Source organism: Melospiza melodia, chromosome 5 (genome assembly GCF_035770615.1).
Source record: "Melospiza melodia melodia isolate bMelMel2 chromosome 5, bMelMel2.pri, whole genome shotgun sequence".
Classification (NCBI taxonomy): domain Eukaryota; kingdom Metazoa; phylum Chordata; class Aves; order Passeriformes; family Passerellidae; genus Melospiza; species Melospiza melodia.
Window position 1 is genome coordinate 38330311 of NC_086198.1, and position 22490 is coordinate 38352800.

A 22490-nucleotide genomic window follows, 5' to 3' on the forward strand; every position below is an offset into this window, starting at 1 on the left:
CTTACCTTATGCTCTCTGCCCGTTTCCCAGATGCTAGCCAAAATACTTGTGCCTGAATTGGGATGAGATTGCTTATTGGAAAATGTAGCAGAAAATTGTCATTGCTTTTAGGACATTTTCCTTGTTGACAGTAGATTTTTCTGTCATCACACAGCTCTTATTTTGCCATGTCCCAGCAACTTCTGGTTTTCTACCGAGCCCTCTGAATGCACAGGCAGAAAATGCAACATTCAAATACCAGTGAATAAAATTACAATGTTTAGCAAACAATCCACCAGAGAGGCATTGGGTTATATATTTACCTTAGCTCTACCTTCATTACTTCTGCACTTGCCTGCAACAGTAATAAAATGTGTTCACTGGGCTTTTTGTATGCAGTAAGAATTTTAATTTACTCTAGGAGGAAGAGCTAGTTCATAACTCAATAGAACTGACTGGACTCATAAGTTATTTAGTTCAGCTCCTTGTGATAAAATCTGGACATGACATCATTTATTATGTTTTTTCTGCCCTCTCAGCCCTGTACATGGACTCAGAGCTGAACAACTGAAGTGGCAAATGGATTTGTTTACAATGCAAATGTGAGCCTGATCAGAAATAATGCAGAAGGCATCACCAATTACACGTTTCCTAGCATAGGATAGCATGAAATGAAAAAAGATTGGGCTGATCTGTGCTCAGGGATGCTGTACAGAGTCCTGACTGCCTTGTGCTTCTCAGTGGCTGCAAAGGATCTGATGCTGCTCTCTTCAGGGCTGCTCACACACACACTCTGAGAAAACAGCCTTGCTGCACGTTTGCCTTTACTTCTTTGCTGTTAGTACAGCAGGCAATGCAGAGGAAGATTTTCCACATTTAATTTTTGAGTAGAACAAAAAAACCCAATTCTGTGTCTGAAATAAACAGTCTGTGTGTGTGTGTAAATTAGTAACTTTGTGTAGTTGGGAAAAATGGAAGGGAAATAGGGATGTAAAAAAGACAGAAATAGTCTAAGTAAATACATTAGTATGTAATATCAAATGATATAATATATTAAAGATAATATAATAAAGAATATAATTTTCCTGGCAAAGTCTCTGTGCAAAACAGAGTTTCACAAAAGTGAAACTTTAAAGAAAGCAATAATTAGTCAGTGTTTGTCCTTGTTTGAGGCTGTTTGAGGAACACACAGTAAAGGCTCAGCACGTGGCAGGGAGGGTGTTATTGCTTCCCTGCAATAGAGTCTTGGATGCCTTGAGGTAAAGTTAACTCTCATGTAAAGCTGTTTTCTTCCTTGTCTTTGCAATCAAGTTTTCCCCCACCCTACCAACAGGTTCCTGTCCTCTGGGGGAATTTGAGACCCAATCTCAGTGATCTGAGTTCAGGTTTATGTTTTCATACAATTACCAGGTATTTAGGTTCTTTTTCCTTCTTGTTGTGTACTTATTCTTATTGCAGGGAATAAATATTTAGAGGCAAAGGACATAACTCTGTTTTTTGAAGCAGAATTGTTTTCATGAATACAAAATCATAACTTTATGCTGCTCACATAGCAAATCTAGTTTTAGCACTCAGCAGTGGCAAGCAAGGTCCATTTAATCAGAAAGCAGCTATTTAATGTGTGCATCACATTTTTGAAGGCTTGCTGCAGTGGTTGGAGGCCGTGCTTGCTTGTTGGCTTTTCAGAAACAGTTGTTGCAGTTCTTAGGGATGAAGCTTATTGAGCACTGCACCTCCTGAAAGAGCAAAGAAGAATATGTAAGTAATATTTCCTTTGGAGTTGGGCACTGGAGAAGATCTAACAGACACATAGATGTGTATGTTTGGTACAGGAAGATGTCTCAATGTTGAGTAAATATTTGGGAAGACTTAGACAATTTGCTCCTGTATCACCATTGGTGCTTGGCTTACCTCTTAAAATAATTTTGGAAAGCAATGACTTGTCAGATGTGATAGATTGCATATTAAAAAAAAACCCCAACAATGCAGTCTAAGGGACTCCACAAATACCAGTTGCTATAATTTTGTCTTAAACTGTGAATTGATTTAAAACAATTGTCTGCCTTTGTGGCAGAATGGTTTCTATTTTGGTAGTAATTCTGGATGTCCTGTGCAAATAATGGCACTGGAGCATATGTTAAAATTTTCTTTTTTAAATCATCTTCAAAGCAAAGTGGGATCAAAGTGTCAGGAGTATAGATCAAAACCATCACATGCTCACAAATATAAATATCTATCTATTTATGTATGTATTTTAATCAAGAGTTCAAAGGAAGATTATAAACACTACCTTCTTGATTTCATTAGTGGCAAAGCAAACCTTCTAAATCAGTGTTCAAGTTTCATCATGATGAGGACAGTTGAGAGGAAGAAAGAAAGATGCTTCAAATTTTGTTAGAATAGTAACCTCCATCTCCCTAAAATGCTGAAAATATTAAGACAACTCCCATTGAAAAGCTTCTACTCTTAATATAGAATCATTACCAAATCTGTTGATTCAAATGATACTTTTTGCAAATAAGTTTTCTGTGCTGGGACTAATTGTCTTTTCTCTGTAAACTGTAATGTTGAAGATAAAATACCTTGCACAGAGGGGCTCAGTTTCTATGGTTGCAGTAGTTTTCTGAAGTGTGCATTTATAAAACAGGACTCTTCAAATATTCTTCTAGTAGGAAGTGAGGGTGTGTGAGAAGCTGTAAATATCAAATTCTCCTGGTCGCTTGCTTCTTTACTTGATTATGTTCAAGTGCTTGGAGACTTCACCTCCTTCTGTGGTGAATGCCTCAATCAGATATATCAGAAAGCTTTTACCATTTCAGTATTTTAATGGAACATGCCTCTGCTTTGCTCTCAGTAGTGAAAAAGCATTCCTATTTTTCTAGCTAGCTGTGTTTCCCTCCAAGTTTGTGTACCAAATTAATCACAGACAACTTTTAGCAAATTCACAAAAGTTCTGCTTTGCTGTAAAAATCATCCATTTTCTTCTATGCTTTTGTTCTAAATAAAAGGATAAAATTAAAACCAGTGTTTATTCAAGTAAAAAAATCATAAATTAGAAAACTAATGTCCTCATCAACTTTTGCTTTCCAATTTTATGAAATGTTATTACTGGAACAAAATCCCTTAATAATATTTATAGATTCATTAAGAAATGGTTAATAACAGCATGCATTTGTATTACTTATTTTTCTACTAATGATTTTCAAGATTTTAATTCTAGCTATTTTTGTGGCTGTTTTAACCTGACATTTGTTCATATTTATTTCATTAGTTGCCATGTTTAATGTACCAGCATATCAAATCCACTCTAAATTTCAACATAGTTGCAATGGGAATAGTTTTCATTATATTCTTAATTTACAGTGAGGAACTATTCTGTTTATTTTTCTATAAAATGACCAGGGATTTGGGGAATGTTGACCAGCAAGAAAGTGTGATATGATGAGTTTCTTCTACAGCTTTTCAAACTTTCCTGCAATGAAGAGTCTGTGTATAAATCTGACTTAGAACAATCTCTCAAAACATTTTTAGGAGGTAGAGTGATTAAGTAAGCCCTTAAATGTTGATGTGCAGCTGTTGGTGTGGAAATAATAAAAAGCTGTTGTTAACTAAGGCTTGAGGAAATCAGATTGGCATGATTTTGGTGAGTAAAACTTTCCATGCAGGTCATAGAAAGTGGTGACACCTACCTCCAAAATTTTTAAGTAGGTAACATGAGATAAAGGACAGAAGTCAATTATAGGTTCTGTAGTGATCCAGGCAAGTTTTTCTCTTGAGGAGATACATAAGCATTCTATACAGCAGACAAAGTTTTAGCTCTTCATTCCTAGTGCAGCTTTTTGCATAGTCATGCCCAAAATCAAGTCACTGACATTGTGTGTTCAAGGAAATAACAATCACCCTTCCCAGTCCTCTAAATAAATTTGTTGATGACTTGTGCCAGCATTGGTACCACTTTGGTCCTTGCTGAGCTGTATCCATTTGCAGTTTGCTTTGCTGAGCTTTTCTGTTGTGCTTCTCAGGGGTTTTTGGCTCATGAAGGAATCTAGTGTTAAAAGTTGTTAATTCAGGGAAGGAGGAGATACTGAAAGGTGTAGGAACAAGATTCTTCCCAGTAGCCACTTAGCTGGCTCACTCCTCTCCTAATAAACACAGCCTGAATGTTTGCTCAGGAGTTTAGATGATGTTAAATGTCAAAGAGGAAAAGGAAGGCAGCTGCAGCCAAAATATCCAACAGTCTAAGTGATGCATGAGTGTGGCCACAGCTCCCTTCACAGAGAGCAGCAGGCACAACTCTTTCCCAAGGATTTTTCCTGGGAAATGCAGTGAGAAGCTCAGAAAAGAAAACAATTCTTATCTCTACTTGCTGCTCCTCATGTTTTTGCATATGTGGAACGTGTTATGGAGATTGTTTACCTAAAGTGATTTGTTAATTGGACACCAGTGAAGGTTGTTCTGATTCCTTGGCTGTGACCATGTTCACAGGGGTCTTTGGATGAGGGAAGAGATGAGGATTTGACTCCATATTTCAGAAGGCTTGATTTATTATTTTATCATATATATTACATTAAAACTATACTAAAAGAATAGAAGGAAAGGTTTCATCTCAGAAGGCTGGCTAAGAATAGAATAGAAAGGAATGAAAACAAAGGTCTGTGGCTTGGACAGACAGTCCAAGCTAACTGGGCTGTGATTGGCCATTAATTACAAACATCCAACATGGGCCAATCACAGATGCACCTGTTGCATTCCACAGCAGCAGATAATCAATGTTTGCATTTTGTTCCTGGAGCCTCTCAGCTTCTCAGGAGGAAAAATCCTAAGAAAAGGATTTTTATAAAAAGATGTCTTGGCCAATTGGGTCCAAGCTGTGTCCTGACTGTCTTAGACAGTCACAGGTTTTTCTTTAGTATCCAATTTAGTATAGTATTAGCGTAATATACTATAGCTTAATAAAGCAATTGTTCAGCCTCCTGAATAGTGGAGTCAGAGCACATTATTCCCTGGCTGGGGGATTGCCTGTTTCTACTTTACGTGAGGGATGAGATTTGTGCAGACAAGGAAGTGCAAGGTGACTGAGACAATGCTGCACTGCTCTCAGCACACCAGCAGTCTCCTGTTACAGACATATTTTATGAAAAATCCTTTCATTTGGATCTTTTCTCCTGAGAAGCTGGGAAGCTTCAGCTTCTCCATGTTTTGCTGCTTTGGAATGTGATTGGGAGAATTGTTTACCCAGCATGTGAAATTGTTTTTACTTTATGACCAATGACAGCCACCTGTGTCGAGGCTGTGAGTAGCCACAAGGTTTTATCATTCCATTCCGTCCTTTGCTAGTCTGCTGATGAAATCCTTTCTCTTCCGTTTAGTGTAGTTTTAATATAGCATTTTCTTTTAATATAATACATATCATAAAATAATAAATCAACCTCCTGAAACACAGAGTCAAGATTCTCATCTATTCCCTCATCCTGAGACCCCTGTGAGCACCACCGTCTCCCCCTTGCCAACAGTAAGTTCTGAGGAGAGTGGGACTCATTTGGTTTTCAGAAAGCAACTTCTGTTACACTGATGAAGTGCAAGGAAGAAATGATAGGGGTAACAGATTAGTTTTATCTATGTGATTATTAGAAATGTAATTATTTTTGAAGTAATTAGTTCGGAATATTTTTTCTTCTCTGCTTTGAAGGGTAGACTATGCATGCATGTATATTTATGGGTCACTGACAGAAAATTATGCACAGAGACGCTCCAATCTGGATCTTGAAATTATAAAGCAAACAAATAAAGGCATCCAACACCTCCCCCTTTTCCCACTCCAAAAAAAGAAACGAAACACAACCAAAACAAACTCACTCCAGTGTTAATCCTGAACCTATCCTTGTCACTCTGTCTGACACACTGTTAATTCAAGTTTGTGAATGTCTCTTAGTCATTGCTCATTCAAAGGGCTCTTCAGACATTTCTAGCACTTAGGATCTGATACTCAGCTGGAATAAATGAGTCTGTTGCCATTTGAGGTCACTGTTTATATTACAGAATAGTTGTTTTTGGAAAGAGGGTTGTAGGTTGTTGGGACAAAAACCAAGAGCTGTTGCATTATTATCTGACAGCAGACCATGAACTCTCCCTGAGTATCCAAACTCTAGAGAGCAAAAATCTAAACTAGGGATTTATTGAGTGTTTCACAACTATTGATTTATATTTTTTCCTATGGTTTAAATGATTTTTTTGGTATTTATTTCATTCTCTCTAAAATTGCTTTCTCGTGTTGGGTTGTGCCACTTTGTTTGCTCTTGAGAGGTCTAAACAGCCCTCCACTGATGTGAGGTACCTCTTGTTGTGATTCATCTCCAAGTTCATCAATGCAATGAATTCAGGGGGAAATGCTGCTGGAAATGTGGCAGCAGCCTTTTCTGGGAATGTGGCTGTGTTCCCCTGCTCAGGGTGTGCAGAGGTGGCACTCAGCCCTGTGCTGAGCAGCATTTGGGTCAAGCTCTGCCTGTTCCTCTCGCTGCGAGTGGCAGCAGGATGGGCTCTCGTGGCTTCTGCTCTCTGCTGCACCAGTCAAGTGTGCTCACTAGAGGAAAGTGCCATTTGCTGGGCACTCTCAGATCAGCCTCATGGCTCTTCCTATCAAGAAAGCGTCTCTGTGAAACAGGCAGCTTGGGTGTAGTTCTGCTGGGTGGAGGCTGTGCCTTGCTGCTTGATAATATTTGTAGAGCAACATCAGTCAGCAACTTACGGACGTTTCCCTGATATTTATTGACTCTGCCTTTAAAACATGAATGTTTCTTGACAGAGTGTTACAATAACAAGTTTTCTGGGTTTAGAGTAGATCTCCTCTGTCTGCTGGGAAGCTCAATAACGCGCCAGTAAGTTGGACTTCTCTTTAAAACACTACTATCTGAAAGAAAACTAATCAAAAAGGAAAGGGTGTCCCTTCACAGCCAGATGTAGAAGACCAGCAAGATAACTTGGGGTAGGGAAAAAACATCAGAGAAGTTCAACATCTTTGTAGTGAACTGTGCTTTGCCTGAGCATTATTCCTGTGTGCTTCTTTTCTTTACCTGAACCCTGATATCCGGAAGCTGAGGGCTGGCTCTAAAGTAGATCTTGTCATCTAATACCTGTTACTTCTGCATTTTGCTGTCTGCTTGTAGATTTGGGTAGCTAAAATATTTGGTTGTATTCTCCTATGGTATGAATTCTTTTCTCTGTTTTAACACCCACTGAGTGTTTGTATCCAGGGACATTCAGTTGTTTTGTTATCATTTGCCCAGCCAAGGAGTATGCAGGAATGTGCTTGTTTATAATTGCACTAAAACCAGAAAACTGTCAGACTCTGTTTCATGCAGGTTCATTGAAACATTGAGCTCAGCATGGCTTGTGTTTCAATAGCTTCCAAAAGATGGCCTACAAGCTGCTGTTTTCTCCCAACACGTTTTAATTTTTTTTTATTTGCTGGTACTCCTTTGACATCTAAAATTCCCTTGCTATGACGAGTTTCTTTTTCAGTGTATCAGTAGTGTCTACTTGAGTTATTTTTTCTCTCTGCTCTCACGTCTCAATGGAGAAACTTAAAAACAGTGTTTGAAGTGTGAGTATTGAATGCATGTGTGAAGGAATTTACTTTTTGAAAATGTTTTTTTCCTTTTAGGGAAGGGAGAGTTGGCATGCAGTGCTTTTACCTGTCTATGCTTTTATGTGTAGTAAAAAACAGAGGAGCAATTTAACTAAATAAACTGTGTGTTTTTAACAGCATGCAAAGCAGCCAGAAATTTGGGTTTTACCTGCTTATTTCATTTCTGAGTAGTGAGCACCCCAAAGAATATAAGTGGGGTTTTAAGCTGACAGATGTGTTTTAATAGAAGAGAAACTTTAACTCACTAAGCATAGAAATCTTGAAGCGATGTGAAAAAGAGATGCATGGATCAAGCACCTTAAACGTAAAATGTTCACGTAGGAGAATATCAAGTTGAAACTGATAACCTGGAAGTGCTGATGCCACACTCATGGTCCTGTTTTTGTTTGCCCCCATGGGTGACTGGGCAAGAGTGATGGGGAAGGGCTTGGAAGGGAATGCAGAGACCCTGCTCACCATTAGCTCTGATGTGCATCTCTCTCCCCACTGTACAGCTCTAACCTGGCAGTGAAAATTCTCTCTCACTGGGAGCTGCTGTCAGAAGGGGAAAACTGTAATCTTTGGTTTTAGGAATTTTATTTTGCATTTCCTTACTTTTCTACTGCGTGTTTGAACTCAGCCTCTCAGTAAATGCTTGCAGATTACCATCCTTTTCATTCAAAAGAAACTTGTAAAGGCAGCTGAAGATACACTCAGAAGGGTGCCATTTTTACAGCACTTAGAGCACTTAATGTTGGAGAACCTAATAAGTTTCAGGATGTGGAAGAAACAAGAGATTCTCAGAAGAAGAGCAGCACAGTCTGTAGTGTCATTGATGCTGTGGCTGAACTTCAAAGTTGCAGGAACTGCTCTTCCCATTATGGTTTCCAAGACAGTAAAATCTAATTGCTTTAAAGACAAATTTTTTAATGCCAAACACTTAGAGGAAAGAGAACTTTTTAAATTTTTTTTTTAATTTAGGATTTGTTTAAAAATTCCCTAGTGTTGTCTTCTATTCCCACTTTCAAACATATCGTATTTGAACTTTGCTCTTTTGACCCAATGATGCAATTTTTGCTTGAAAATCCTTATATGAACTCTGCACTCTACTCCTGTTCTTTGCTTCCAGCCCTACCTCAGAAGGTATCAGAGTTGTATGTGATTTAACCTGATTTAAAATAAATGTGCTTAAAAATAGAAAACCATCAGTCTGTGAAAAACTTTGTGATCGTGTTGTCCTCATACTCAATCTGTTCCATTTAGCATTTCCTATTTATGTGAGCTGCATCTGTATTAGGCTAGATGTGGGAAATTTTCTATTATTGGTAAGCGCCTAAATTTATACTGACCTGAAAAAGACAGGCTTTCAGGATTTGCCTGGGATGTTCTTGACTGAGTGTCAGAACTTATTTTTAGCCTTTCATGGTGATCTCCTAGAGAAATTTGGTGTTTTTTTAATTAATAATTTGAATATTAAATATTCCAGAGAGTTTACAGGATATAAACATAGGATTAGATGTCTTTTTTATTTTTTTTAAATGGAGCATTTTCAGATTTACTCAGAATGAAGAATAGGACAGAAAGGCAAATGTCTCATAATGTTCAAAATAGGGTTTTTTTCCAAGAGGAGTGCAGGAAGCAATGAACTCTATAGTACAAGAGAATCTATTTCTAAAGAAAAAAAAAGCAACAAGCGAACCAAGAAACTAAGCCAAGACTTTCCTGTTTTCAGTGGTACAGGGTTAAACCATCCAAAATTAATAGAGGAGAGAACCTTTAGCTCCCCTAACTTGGCTTCTTTTGGAAAGAATCAGCTGAGCCCATGGTGCCTAGGCATGACTCATCATGTTCAATTTAAATAATTTTGCAGTTTTTTGGCCCTGTTGGTTAATTACACATCACTTTTAAAATGCTCATAGCCAAGTTATTTAAAGAAATAAAATTTTACGTGCTTCTTCACTGCTTATAAAGTTACTTTATATATTTATTTTAATTGCATGTATGGGAACATTTGCCAATTAGAGTAATATAAAATGTGCTGAAAACAATGAGCATTGTTTTTTACCACTATGCACAAAGTCCCTCTTTATTTGAATAAATTAATGTAAATTGGATTAATCTAGTAGACACTGTTGGAGTTAATTATAATCCTATATTTTATGGTAGCTATGAGAGACAGCATTTGCATCCAAAATAAAGGCAGCTAGTTAGAAATTCAGATATTCTGTGAGAAGAAAGTTTGGCTGATTATTGGTACACAAAGGAGTATGTTTGTGCGGCTGAACTACCTGGCCCAGGAAGCAGAGACAATCCTTGAAAATGGTTAAATGTTTCATTTAACCTGAGCAGATGCAGGCAGCTTTCTTGCAAGACAAATCTTTGGAATGGCATGAATGAAAGGGTTCTCATGCTGTAATTGTTTCAGTTCACTACCACTGCATACAAAGAAGAACTTGATACATTCTTGTAAACAAGTGTTTTGTACCAGAATTCTGAATCAAACCTCTGCTTCCGACTGATAACTGATCACAAAATCCTGATTTTTGCATTTGAGGATATGGGAGTTACCAGTGTGCATATGATGAACTTCTAGAAGCTAATTCTTTGTTTTTCTCAATGTTTTACTCTGATAATTACTGTGAGACTCTGTAAAGATCTGTCTTGTCATATTGGTGCAACTCCTCATTCTTCTGAGCCTGTCAGTGTGACAGAACTCACTGACAGCCTAGAAAGATGCCTGGCTGGTTCTTTTAAAACCCTTCAGTTATCTGGATCTGATTTTTAAAATGTCAGACTTCAAAAGCTGCTAGGTAACATATTCCTGACTCAGTACAGGAAAGTGTTTCATCAATCCTGAGGCATACACCTTTGTCTCTGAAGTATACAGCAGAAATATTTCTTGGGCACTCCTGTCTTTTCTGAGTTGCAATTAATCATAATATTTCTACCATATTTTAACAAGCCACTGTTGTCACTTGATTTCTTTTTGCTGCTGAACCCTTACAAACATTGAATTTTGATTGAATTTTTGATTGGAAATAGCCCAAATTTATTCTGTAACATGCCTTCCAAATGTAGTGCTTTTTCTCCATCACAAAGCACAGCATGGAAAAGAAGTGGACTTTTGAAAAGTTCGAGGTAGTATTTTGAAAGAGCAGATTTGGCACATAAAGCTGAGACATCTGGAAGCATAAGAGGGTAAACATGTCTGTAGTTCATATTTGCTGTGCATCATCTTTCTTGGCATGGCTTGAAATGGAGTGCAAATCAAAGCTGGTGGTGGTTTTGTAGAAATAAATGGGGAGAAAACACTTTCTTTTCAGAGTATGTATTTGTGGGCAATCATTTGATATTTTGACACTGAACTCGTTCACACCCCAGTGTATTTAATTCCTTGGGCAGAAAATTGGTGCTGGTTACATTTACTCTCAGAGGCCGCAAATGAGCACATTATGCTGTCTGCCTTTTACATCTTCCCACCTCCAGTTCTGGGATGCAGTGTTTGGCAGGATGATTCTTTATGTGTCAGTCTAATGCATTCTCCTTCTCCTTTCCACTGACAGGCGTAGCATTATTTCATTAAAAACTTGTCATAAGGACTCGGAGTTCTCCTGAGCACTCGAGCAGTAAGATTCATGATTTCTGTGTTGGCAAGTGTGTTACAGATTTGCTCTCTGGGTGTACAGTGCAGCTGAGAAGGTGCAGGAATGCAGAATTAGACTTTTGTCTAATAATTAGAGTTGCTAGGTGTTCAATGTTCTCGAGCTAGGGCTTAGATTTGTACACAAGTCATTTGCAATCATGTTTCCTACCCTGCGGAAGGACATATCCATAATGCCATGGATTTTCCTGCTTTTTAATAAATTGTAATTGATACCACTTGGGTACCAGAGTGAACATGAGATGATGAATTAAATCAGTTTACAATTTCCCCCCCCTCTTTATGACTAAGGTGTTGTAGCTTATTCAGTAAACCCATGGCTGTGGATTTTGTCCCATCATTCTTATGCATTTGTGAATGTTTGCTCTTCACTGTGTTAGAGCCAGCAAGAGCAGTAAATTCTTTTAGTGTTTGCTCTTCACTGTGTCAGAGCCAGCAAGAGCAGTAAATTCTTTTAGAGGACACTTTTGGTCATACAATCACACCTCTTTCTCTAAACTTTGCATAAAATGGTTATAAAAATGTGTTAGGACTAAGCTTTTCAGCATGGAACTGCTTTCTAAGCAGTTAAGCAAAAACATTCAAATATTTGCTGGTTCAATTTCTACATTTAAAAGGTAAGGCTGATTTTCCTGCTAAGTAATTAGTGCTGAAATAATTATAAGTATTATATGCAATATATTTTAAAATTAACAAAATATTTGGACTTTAAAATTTGTGTAGAAATGTTTCTATAAATAAACTTTGTTTTATTACTTCAGCTGCTCAACATGCAATGTTTCCACTGTAACAAAGAGATCAGGGCATAGATTGTGCTGAGAACCCTTGGCAGGCAGGTGTTTTGCTTTTCTGTGGAACTTTATAATTTTAGACCTCCAAAGCAAAAAAATAAGCCTATAACAGCTAATACTAGTCTGTGCTAATGAACCCTTAATACAATGCAAATATCTTGACCTTGCAAACAATCAAAACAAAGTTTGATTTACTCAATGACAATGCCCTTTGATTTTCCTGTCTTTTCTTAAAATGTCCTGTCACTCATGGCAGCCTTCAAAGGCATTTTGTTCTGGCCACTGGCGTTATAAGACATTCATGATGACAGTTACACCCTGTATTGTCTCTTGTGCCTTCAGATCACTGCCAAAGGCATTTCATAATGTAGGATGGATGAGTCTGAAAGCCAAGGAACTTTTTTGTGTGTGTGTATTGTGAGTATCTTAAAAAAATAATTTTCCTCTCTTTTGTATTGTTTCTTTTGAATATGCAGATTCAGGTGCTAAAGGCACACAATTAAATGTTTTGTTTCATTTTGAAACTTTCCATAATATCTTTGGAAGAATATTCTTTAAGGCTTAATTTTGCAGATCTCTCTCATGGTTTTTATTTAAGCATGGACAATGATCAAACAATTTTTCAGAAGCAGGAACACAAGCCCCTCAGGGCTACACCATTCCTGCCCACTCTCCAAACTTCTATTTTCTGCTGTTGGTGGCTTTGAAACCTTGAGACTTTGAAATCAGTTTTTAATGAGTTACAGGTACTAAAAGACCAAACTCTTAATTCAGAGTCTCTCCCAGGATACTGTACTGAATGACATGACCTCCTGCACTGCACAAGTGACACTTCTGACACCACCAGAATTTGCTGGCTTTTTTTAACCATACAGAAATTATTCTAAAATTAAACAGCTCAGAGAGACTCTCTCATATAAGTCACAGAAGTTGGTTTCTATCATTAACTGTTTCCTTTTCTCAGTTAGCCATGACTTGCACGTCAGTGTATTTTTATGCTTTTATCCATGGCAAAGAGTGGTTCCTCCTACAATGGGCATTGTCCTCCTTATTCTTTCCTCCTTCTTACTTGTCAAAGCAAGTAAAAAAAAAGAAGACAAAAGCAGTGATTCTTGGAGAGGATTATTTTTCTGGCTTCTCCAAAGCCTTGCAGGTCCTACAGGTATCTGGATTACCTTGTTCTACTCAACGTGAGCAATGTGCAGATCAAAGGCCGGATCTCAGCCCCTCAGGCTGTGTGCAGCAGATGCTGTTACGATGTTAAAGCAATAATTCATCACTGCTGTGTGTTCTCTGCATCACAAACAAAAAGTAATTCCACTTCTGAGCAGAGTTAATGGGTTGGTTGTGTTCCTTGCGCGCTGCTTGGCCACTTCAGCTCCTCAGCCTCTCCCATGGAGAGCAGAGCCTGAACATGGGGAGTGCTGAAGTCTGAGGTGCCTCTGCTTGAGGAAATGTGTTCAAACACAATGAATAGTGTTGATTTTTATCTCAACACTTTTCACTCTTTGCACTGTTTTATTTCTGCAATAGCTGTATCAATACACAGTTTAAAATCCAACCAACCAAACCACACCAAAACCTCTTCGACACCAGTTGCAAAATCCATGTTTGAGCTGTTTATGATAAGAAATATTACACTTGTCCAAAGTTTTTATAGTTTATCTCCCTGTTCTTCTAAGTCACTTTTCCTGTGAAATAAACTGTTGCAGTTTTCCCAGTAGGATTATATGTTTTTGCTCAAAAATATATTTGCATTTAAATTTGGAAGGTGGTTGTTTTTGCCTCAATAGTAAAAGTGCTTATCCTCATTATTTAAGAATAAAAGTTGAGAGGATTGTTTCATTTAAGGAAAACTTGTGAAATTTGATGCTGGCCTTGAATTTTAGGGTAGCAGGTATCTTATTCTGGAAACATATGCCAGCTTTGATTTTTGTTTTGTTGTTTAAGGAAATTTTGTTCCTTAGAGAATTATCTCCATTCAAGCTGCCCTTAATTGATAGCAATTGGGAATTTGATAAATTTTGTGCAGCATATTTCAATTCAGTGTGTGTAGGACTTTTTTAGAAAAACAGCATCATTTACAGCAGGAGACAAGATTAACTTTCGTGGTTTCTCCTGCACTCACTGAATTGCAAGACCTTCATTTCAGGGTGATGCTATTGTCAGCAACCATTGGATGAGAATACAAAATGGGGAGTTGCAGAGTGGTAAATCTTGCATTTGGGTTGTTTGTCTGTAAACCAAATGAATTTCAGCCCAACATGGTATTACCTTGCAACAGCCTGCCTGGGCCTTCATGCTGTGTGCATGCCAGTCAGTCTATCCTGAATTTTACTTATTACAGACATAACAGTGAGTGAGAGGTAATCAGATATGGCTCAGTAGCTCTAAAAAGATTTAAGTGATTGTGTAAGTTTGGAACAGGAGACAAAACACTGATTTGTGGCATAGACTCATGCTAGTCCTATGAAATGTCATGCAGAAAAATTTCCAGATACTCTGGGTTGCTTAACAGTGGTGAAACAGGACATAGGCATGTACGTTTGCAAATGTTCTTAGATGATTTCATTTTCAGAGTCTGAGTACAGAAGGAATTAATGGTCAGGACCTGTTGGATAGATTTCTCTAGCACCTTGCTTTGGCCAAGGAAGAGCAGGCCTGTGGAAGGCACTTGAAATTCTGTGATGTAAAGTTTGTCAGCAAGGCATTCCTGTGTTCTGTGGGGCGCTGCCTTCTCTGGGCTCTTTATGCCAAGAGAATTTCTCAGAAAAGACGAGACACTAGAATGTGTTCAAATGAGTGTAAGAAATTATAAAAAATGAGGTCTCAAACACAACGCAGAGCTTTAGAAACTCTTTTGTGAATGGTAGGTTTGGAGACATGAAAAACTGAGCACAAGTACTATAGACAAGACCTTATAAATTACTTTGTTGTTGCATTTTCTTCTTTCAAACTTGAATGTTACAATGAAGAGGCAAGGGTGAAGAAAAATCACTTGATGCCTTGGATCAGAGAGCACGCAGAAATTCTTACCAGGAAATAAAGCACAGGGAATCTAAGGGAGGCCTTGAGTTTGTGCAGGGTATTGGTGAGCTGGTTGGGTTACAGTGAGGAAATCCCAGTTTGGTATATTTGCTTCCATGGAAGAGCACTGCATCACCTCATTTACAGGTCATTTTTAGCATACATTGGCCCAGGTTGCAGGAAGGTAGAACAGCTATGAGACCTAAATTCAGCTTTAAAGTGCAATTACATGCGGTGGTTGAATAAATAGGGCATTAAGTCTTGGACCAAAATGTATAAAGATAAAAGATTTTTAATATGTAGGTGCACCAGTGACAATGTAGTCTGATATAAGGTGTCCCTAAGATGAAATCCATTTTTCACTTAACATAATAAGAACTGTGGTTTCCAGTGATTGGTATTTTATGATTAGTATTATAGGCAGTGAAATAAATGCTGTTATTAAGGAAATCCTATTAGCAGGTACCTACGTACTGTGCACATAGTCCAGATTTATTAACATACCCTTCTCTAGTTACTTTCTTGAAAACAGTTTGACTTCCTATGTGAAATAATGAGCCATAATGCCATTAATAAATGTGTCTAATTGCAGTTTGGAACTGTGAAAGCCTGAATTGATTTGGATGGATTTGAACAGAAGCAGGATTATTGCAGTGGGATGTACAAACATACATTGTACATCCCTAATTTTTGTACTTCTGTTATGTCAAGAGAAAGAGTATCAAGTATATAGTCAGGCAGCTAATAAAAACTCTAAGCTTTTTTTCATAAAGAGCTGTCAGTAGATGGCAATGTGACTGTTTTATACAGGCTTTTTATTCAATATGAGGCTTAAGTCTTATAATCATCTGCCATTGCTGCTTAAATTACTGGGGTTTTTTTAAACCTCTAAGAATGTTTTAAAACTGTTCTTTAAATAATTGATAGTTACAAATGGAAATCTTAGCCCAGAACCTCCAAAAGTGATCAAAGTTGTTTTAATTTTCCAATAGTTGGGGATGAGTGAAAATAATGTTGCATAACACACCATCAGTAAACAGGAGATTATTGCACTTATGTCTCATGTTGCTGCAGATTCAGTGAGCCCATGTTTTATTGATAGCTAGATAGTTTGGCCATAGCTCATCCAAAACTGTGGCGCTTATAATGAGCACCAGATGGAATAACAAAAATAAACATGTTCCTGTGCTGTCAACAGTACATCCAGTGGAAAAGCTTATCAGTGTTTTTTCTTTCCTCTACTCCCTCTTCATAGAGAATTTAGCCAGGGAGAAATCAAGCTTTGGAACATCAAGCTCATCATCTGGCATCATATTGGATATTGTGGTCGCTTCAAGTGTGAACAAGTGCAGCACAAATGTATATGTTCAGTGCTTAACTGGTAGTTGCTGTTGTTAATATTTCATGGGACAGCAGCGCAGTGGGACATAACATGTTAGAGGCACAGCAAACAACTTGGAAAAATTGAGTAATGTATTCCTTATTAGGCCCCATTGGTTGCATTTATAAAAGTGCCTCACGTATTTGATGTCCACTTTCTTATGAAGTTTTTCTTTTTATAAATCTGCCTGCAAATTCTTAAATGATAAGTAGCCACTGCCTTCAGCAGGATTTAGGAGCAGTCCACCTTCATTACAATGGTCTCATTTGTAAATCATCCTGTGGTGTGAGGCATCAGCCTGTCTGTGCATCTACACACCTGAGTGCAGAGGCTGCTCGTAGAATTTCATTGGTCTGCAGTGGAATTTACTGCTGTGTATCGGCATCCTTAACCATGCAGATTTCTCTTGCACAGAAGTTGTGGACACCCTACTCCTGGAAGTGTCCATGACCAAGGCAGGCCTTGCTCATGCAGTGATCTTTAAGGCCATTCCTGGGTTTGTGTTTTGGAGGGATGCAGAGCTGGCTGCACCTCCTGTACCCTCCCTGTTGGAGTGGGTTGCTGTCATAGTGACTCTGGTGAACGTCCCTCCAAGTTCCTGGTACTGGAGATGTGGTTTGTGGTGGAGGGGGTGCAGCCACCCATCCCAAAGTGCCTCTTAGAGATATTTGCAGGTGAAAAGGGCTGCTGTGCTCATCCCTGTGGGTGCACAACAAGCCCATGGGGCTCACTGTGTGGCCCTTGTGGCTCTGGAAACAAACAGGCAGCTCCAGACAGAAGCAGCCACAGAGAGGGAAGTGGTGTAGGCTTTTGAAGCAAGAGGTTATCAGTGGTGTTTGCAATGGGAAGTTGACCCCATCTTTGAACTTTTGAAGAAATAATTTCTTTAATTGTGGGCTGGATGCTGTAAACTGTTGTTTCCAGTTCCTTGCAACTATCAGCTGGGCTTTAGTGTTTTGGATTTTTTTTTCCTGCTTATACTGGTGAAGCATTTTTTGGGCACATCCCTAGTTATCTAGATTGCCGGTATCCTCTATCCCTAAGCAGAGCAGAAATGGATAATTATGCACAGGTTTTTTAAATGCAGACTTTTAAACCTATTTTTCCCCTTCACTCCTGCACCCAGGGAGGTCTATTTCTATTCTCAAGGCCAAGCCTACATCTGTTTTTCTGGCTTCCTGGTGGTTTTCTGCCTACATGTACCAACACATCTACCTCCTGTCAATACAGGACTCGATGTTTCCAATCAATCCCCTGGGCCTCCCCACATGCCTTTCTGTTGTTTGAGCTGTTTTACTCCATTAAAGATCTTAATTCCTCCAAAAAAAAAGAGCTGCTAGCATGCACATCTGCTCGCAGGGGCCATGATTTCCCGTGTACCAGAGGCATCCTTGCTGGCAGCCATTAACACCTTCCAGGGAAACGATGCTCTGCAGCAGCGTGGGGCATGGAAACCCACAGCTCCCATGTTGGAGCCCTTCTGCAGGGAAACCATCTGCCAGGATGCCTGCCCAGCCTCTCCCTCTTCTGATGGCTGTGCAGTGGGAAGGCAGCCTTAAAAGACCTTTGAGAATTTAAAAGTTTATTTATTCACGTATTTGGATTCACGTTGCCTTGAAGTTAAATTTAAAAATCTTCACTTTGCCCAAATCCCTATAACATAGATGGAAAGATGTTTTTCTTCCTATGGCTTTCTATAAATGGGTTTGAGCATGTAAAATCTATTTTCTTGTGTTTATATGTGACTTGCTTATATTTATATAGAAGACTGTGCCCCTTTAAATCTGTGCATCCAGAGTAGCTGTTGGCCAAAGTCATTTTGGATGAGAAATGATGTCCTCCAAAATGACAGGTTCCTGGTTAGTCTTAAATGCAGAGTTTAAGAAGAATGACAGATTATCAGCATTTAGAAGACAAATATTACTTTCTGACTAATGACAGGAAATATTCCAATACCTTGCATACATTCTTACAGAGAAGAAATACAGCCCCCCCCTTTTTTTGCTGCTCTTAACAAATTTGAAACAAGGACATTAAAATGTGGTGCTTCATTAGTTCCAGTTATGTTTCTTCACATTCAATCATGCCACCTATTTTATTTTGCTATGGATGCCCCTACTGTAACATTAAAAAAACCACAATACCCTGCTTCCTTACCAGTCTCCTGAGAGCAATCCTTGAAAGATTAATGAGAAGGATGAAGTTTAGCAGTATTATATATAATTTGGAATTTCTGAATGGTTGAACAAAAACTCCTCCTAGGTTGTTAAGAGCTGAAAGCTGTGTCTCACGTTATTCCACAGCTAATTTTTCCTAAGTATGTAATAGGATTTTTGATTTAACCAGTGTGCTTAATGTCATATTGCTTTAATTATTATCCATACTTTTGGAAAGGCATTGAGATAAAAAAAAATTACACTGTTTCTAATGAAAAGCTTTTGCTTGAACTTTCCCTTATCTGCCATTGATGATGGGCAAATATAATGGGTTTTTTTATTATTTGCATAGAAATTCCGTCAATAAATTTAGTCTCAGAAATTTTGCTTCTGTTAATCACTTGCTAATGAATTAATAACATTGATGGCTGAGGTACGCTAAACAAAAATTCAAAATGTAGGAAATTTCCTAATTAGCCCTTTGGTTTTTGGTTGTGAACTGACAAATATTGATGCTTAAACTTTCTCAGAAGACATGTGTGAATATTAACCCTCTATGTTAGGTGTATTCTTAGTAAAAAAAATGTGCAATATTGCAATAAAAAAATGAATTAAGTTGCTGTATTTTCTGTCAGGAGATTTTCGCTTTCTGTTTGAGCTGGTTTACCTTTTTCCAGAAGCAACTAAATACTGTGTTGTGGATGGTCTTGCTGGGTCATCAGTTCAGAGAAACAGACATCAACAATGTGAATCATCATTCTGACAGGCAGAAAGTAACTGAGAAAGTAAAAAGCTTGACTTTTCTCCAAGAGTTTGATTTAAATTCACAGCAGTTTGTTTTAATCCTGCAACCCACCTTTTGGAAGGTTTTCAATGTTAAACTCAGATGTTAATAACCTTTGTTGACCAAAAAGGAATATTTCTGCAGTACTGGATCCTTTGAGAGATCAGGCTGGTTTTCCTGCTTTTTTTTCAGCACTTCTTCATGAGTTGAAATGTTGGTCTGGTGGTTGATGGTTAGACAGACAAAAGCTCTGGTTTTGCTGATGGAGCTGTGAGGGTTTTTTTGACTGCATAAGAAACAGACTGGGCAGCGAAATGAGGTTCCCCTCATGTGTTAGTGCAGCCTCACTGGGAGCTTGATTGTGTACTAGACTATTTTCATTTTGTAATGTAGAGGTAGACAACTCAAGTCACCTAGACACAGCCTCTTGCATTCATAAATCATTGCAAGGCACATCTCAGCTTTGTTTCACTGTGAACCAATAGAAAAATATAAACCTCCAATAAAAACCCTCATTACAGCTCTGAGATACAGAAAAGAGTAACCCCATACCAGATTTTAGAAAGCACTATATAATGAAATTGCTTCAATCTTTTGAACATCATTTATGCAGACAAAATAACTTCTGTGCTTTGGGTTTGTTGTGTTGAGCTTTTAAAAATTGGACGATTTGACACATTTAATTCAATACTCTCAATAATTCCTTGCGCTGAATGCTCTAATGCCAATCATGCAGAAAATGTTTAAATATGGCAATTTCTTTTTAATTATAATAAAACTGTGTTACAATAAAAGCCAGAACTTGGTGAAGAAATTCAAATGACATTAGCAAAATCAGAGTTAAACAAACAAACATTGCAAAAATTGCATGTGGAAAAATATGAGAATAACAAAAAGGCTTTCATTATGGAATCACACTTCTCTGCTCTCATGTTTCACCTGGGAGATTAAAGATGCTTCTTCTCCAGAAAATGTCTGATTTTTGTTTTGTCACAGGAAGCAATCAAATGATTCCCATTAATTTCAATATGCATTTTAGGTATCTGAACTGGAAGGTTTTTTGTTTCCTTTACACTAAAGATTTCAGTATTATCCAGTGTTTGAAGTTGGGGAGTAAGGGAGCTGCTAATAGAAGGGGGAAATATACAGCAAACCATATGCAAATATTAATGCATTTTCTTTGATCTTATATGAAAAATACTGTAGACTTCTGAGGGCTGGAAATGTCACAGCTAAAATCAGCACCCTTCCTGGAGAGGGGATGCTGCTTTCATCACTTTCTTGATTTACCAGTAGTCTGAGTTAAGATCTCCCAGTTCTGAGACTTGATTTCATAATTTACGTATTTAGTCCAACAGGCGTTAGATCTTGCCACTTCTGCAGCTCCTTTTTAGTCCTTAGATCTGTGACTTAATGGAGGGGGGAAGAGAGAGACAGCTTCTAAAGATGTGCTTGAAAGGAGAGCTTTTTATTATCAACTTGCCTCCTGTCAAGAGCCATTCCTGTAAATCAGATGAAAGAGTAAATAGATCATATAGACCTCTTGTTACTTTGGTAGCCTTGGAGGAGCCTGGAGTGTTTTCCATAGTGTTGTGATTTCCAGGGATGTGCCTGGGATGTACTCTTAAATGATAATTCTTGATGATAAAAAATGATAAATAATAAGGTGCAGTGTGGGGATCACTCATTCAGCCAGGATCCACTTGGTACCGCCCTGGATGTTCTTTCATCCATTTTGCAGCATGGCATGTAGCTGAAAAGTTGTCCCCACAGTGCTGTCCCTAGAAACAACATTTGCAGACTTATATAGATATTTGATGGCAAGCACTAGAAATGAAAGATGAGGCAGAGAATAAAAAGGTCAATTCTCTTAAAGTGTTAGTAAGTCTCCAAGGATCGTGTTCACCACTTTTAATGAAAGATGTCTTGCCTGAGATTTGCCAAACTTTCAAAATTGTAACATGTGAAGGAAAATTGACTGGATTTCAATAAAAGTCACAGAAATCACAGGGTATTCTGAGTTGGAAGGGACCCACAAGGATTGTCAAGACCGACTCCAAAGTGTATGACCCACAGACTTGTCCTTATTAGCACCAATCTCTAACCAACTGAGCTAATCTCGTATATTCATCATGGATGGCTTGACTTGAAATTGCTTGTTTTGAAAATATGAGTGATTTCCTGCTGAGGTTTCCTTTGGAGTTATTGTTAGTCCATTGAGTAGGCAGAGATTGGTAAATTGGAGTCAGGCAGCAGATTCTCCTTGTGGGTTAACCCCTGTGATATAAGGCCTTTTATTCAATTCCTTCTTGTGAGAACTTTGAAGTTTCCACCTTTTTTCTCAGAATCAGATCCACCCTCCCCAACCCAAAGCACAAAAAGCCTCAGCCAGCACCAAAATTCTCTCTGGTATGCAACCAGCTTTCTGCTTTTAGCTTAAAATTAAACTCCTGAACAGGAAAATCTGTGTGTGTTAGTGCACAGGGATGCATGTACATATAAAACATTGCTGGCTTAGAGACGTAAAGAAATCTTGGGGTTGAAATGCTTGTGCTTAATTCAGGATTACAGCAGTGTAGCAGCTGGTTTGAATATTTTGATCAAGAACTTCACCTTGGATCTGTTATTAGTGGTGTAGCTCTTCTGTAGCAAGAGCAATACATTGAGTTGGCATTTTTGCCTCTCTCTTACCAGGAAAAAAGTCTCTTAAAAACTTTCTCAGTGCTCTCAAGTGTTACAACACACAAAGACACATCAGTGCTGCCCCTGAAGGAGGGCAAGGTGGCTCTGGGGGTGACTCCAGCGCCAGCAGAACTGTTGCCATAAGTCCTATGGTGACTGTCTGATAAGGCAAAAGGTGATGGGTCAGGTCCTGCACTGGCACAGGAAATCTGACCAGGATCAGGAGGAGCTGGTAAATGGGACCTCTGGGAGAGTGGTAGTTCTATTAGAACCTCCTAGTGCCCTCAGAACCTGAAAAACTGTGGAGAATGCAGGTTTGAAACACGTTGGTCATCCCCCTCCTGTGTTTCCTGGTCAGTCAGGAAGCTCTGCACCAATTTACTCACCATTTGAAGAAAGGAAGAG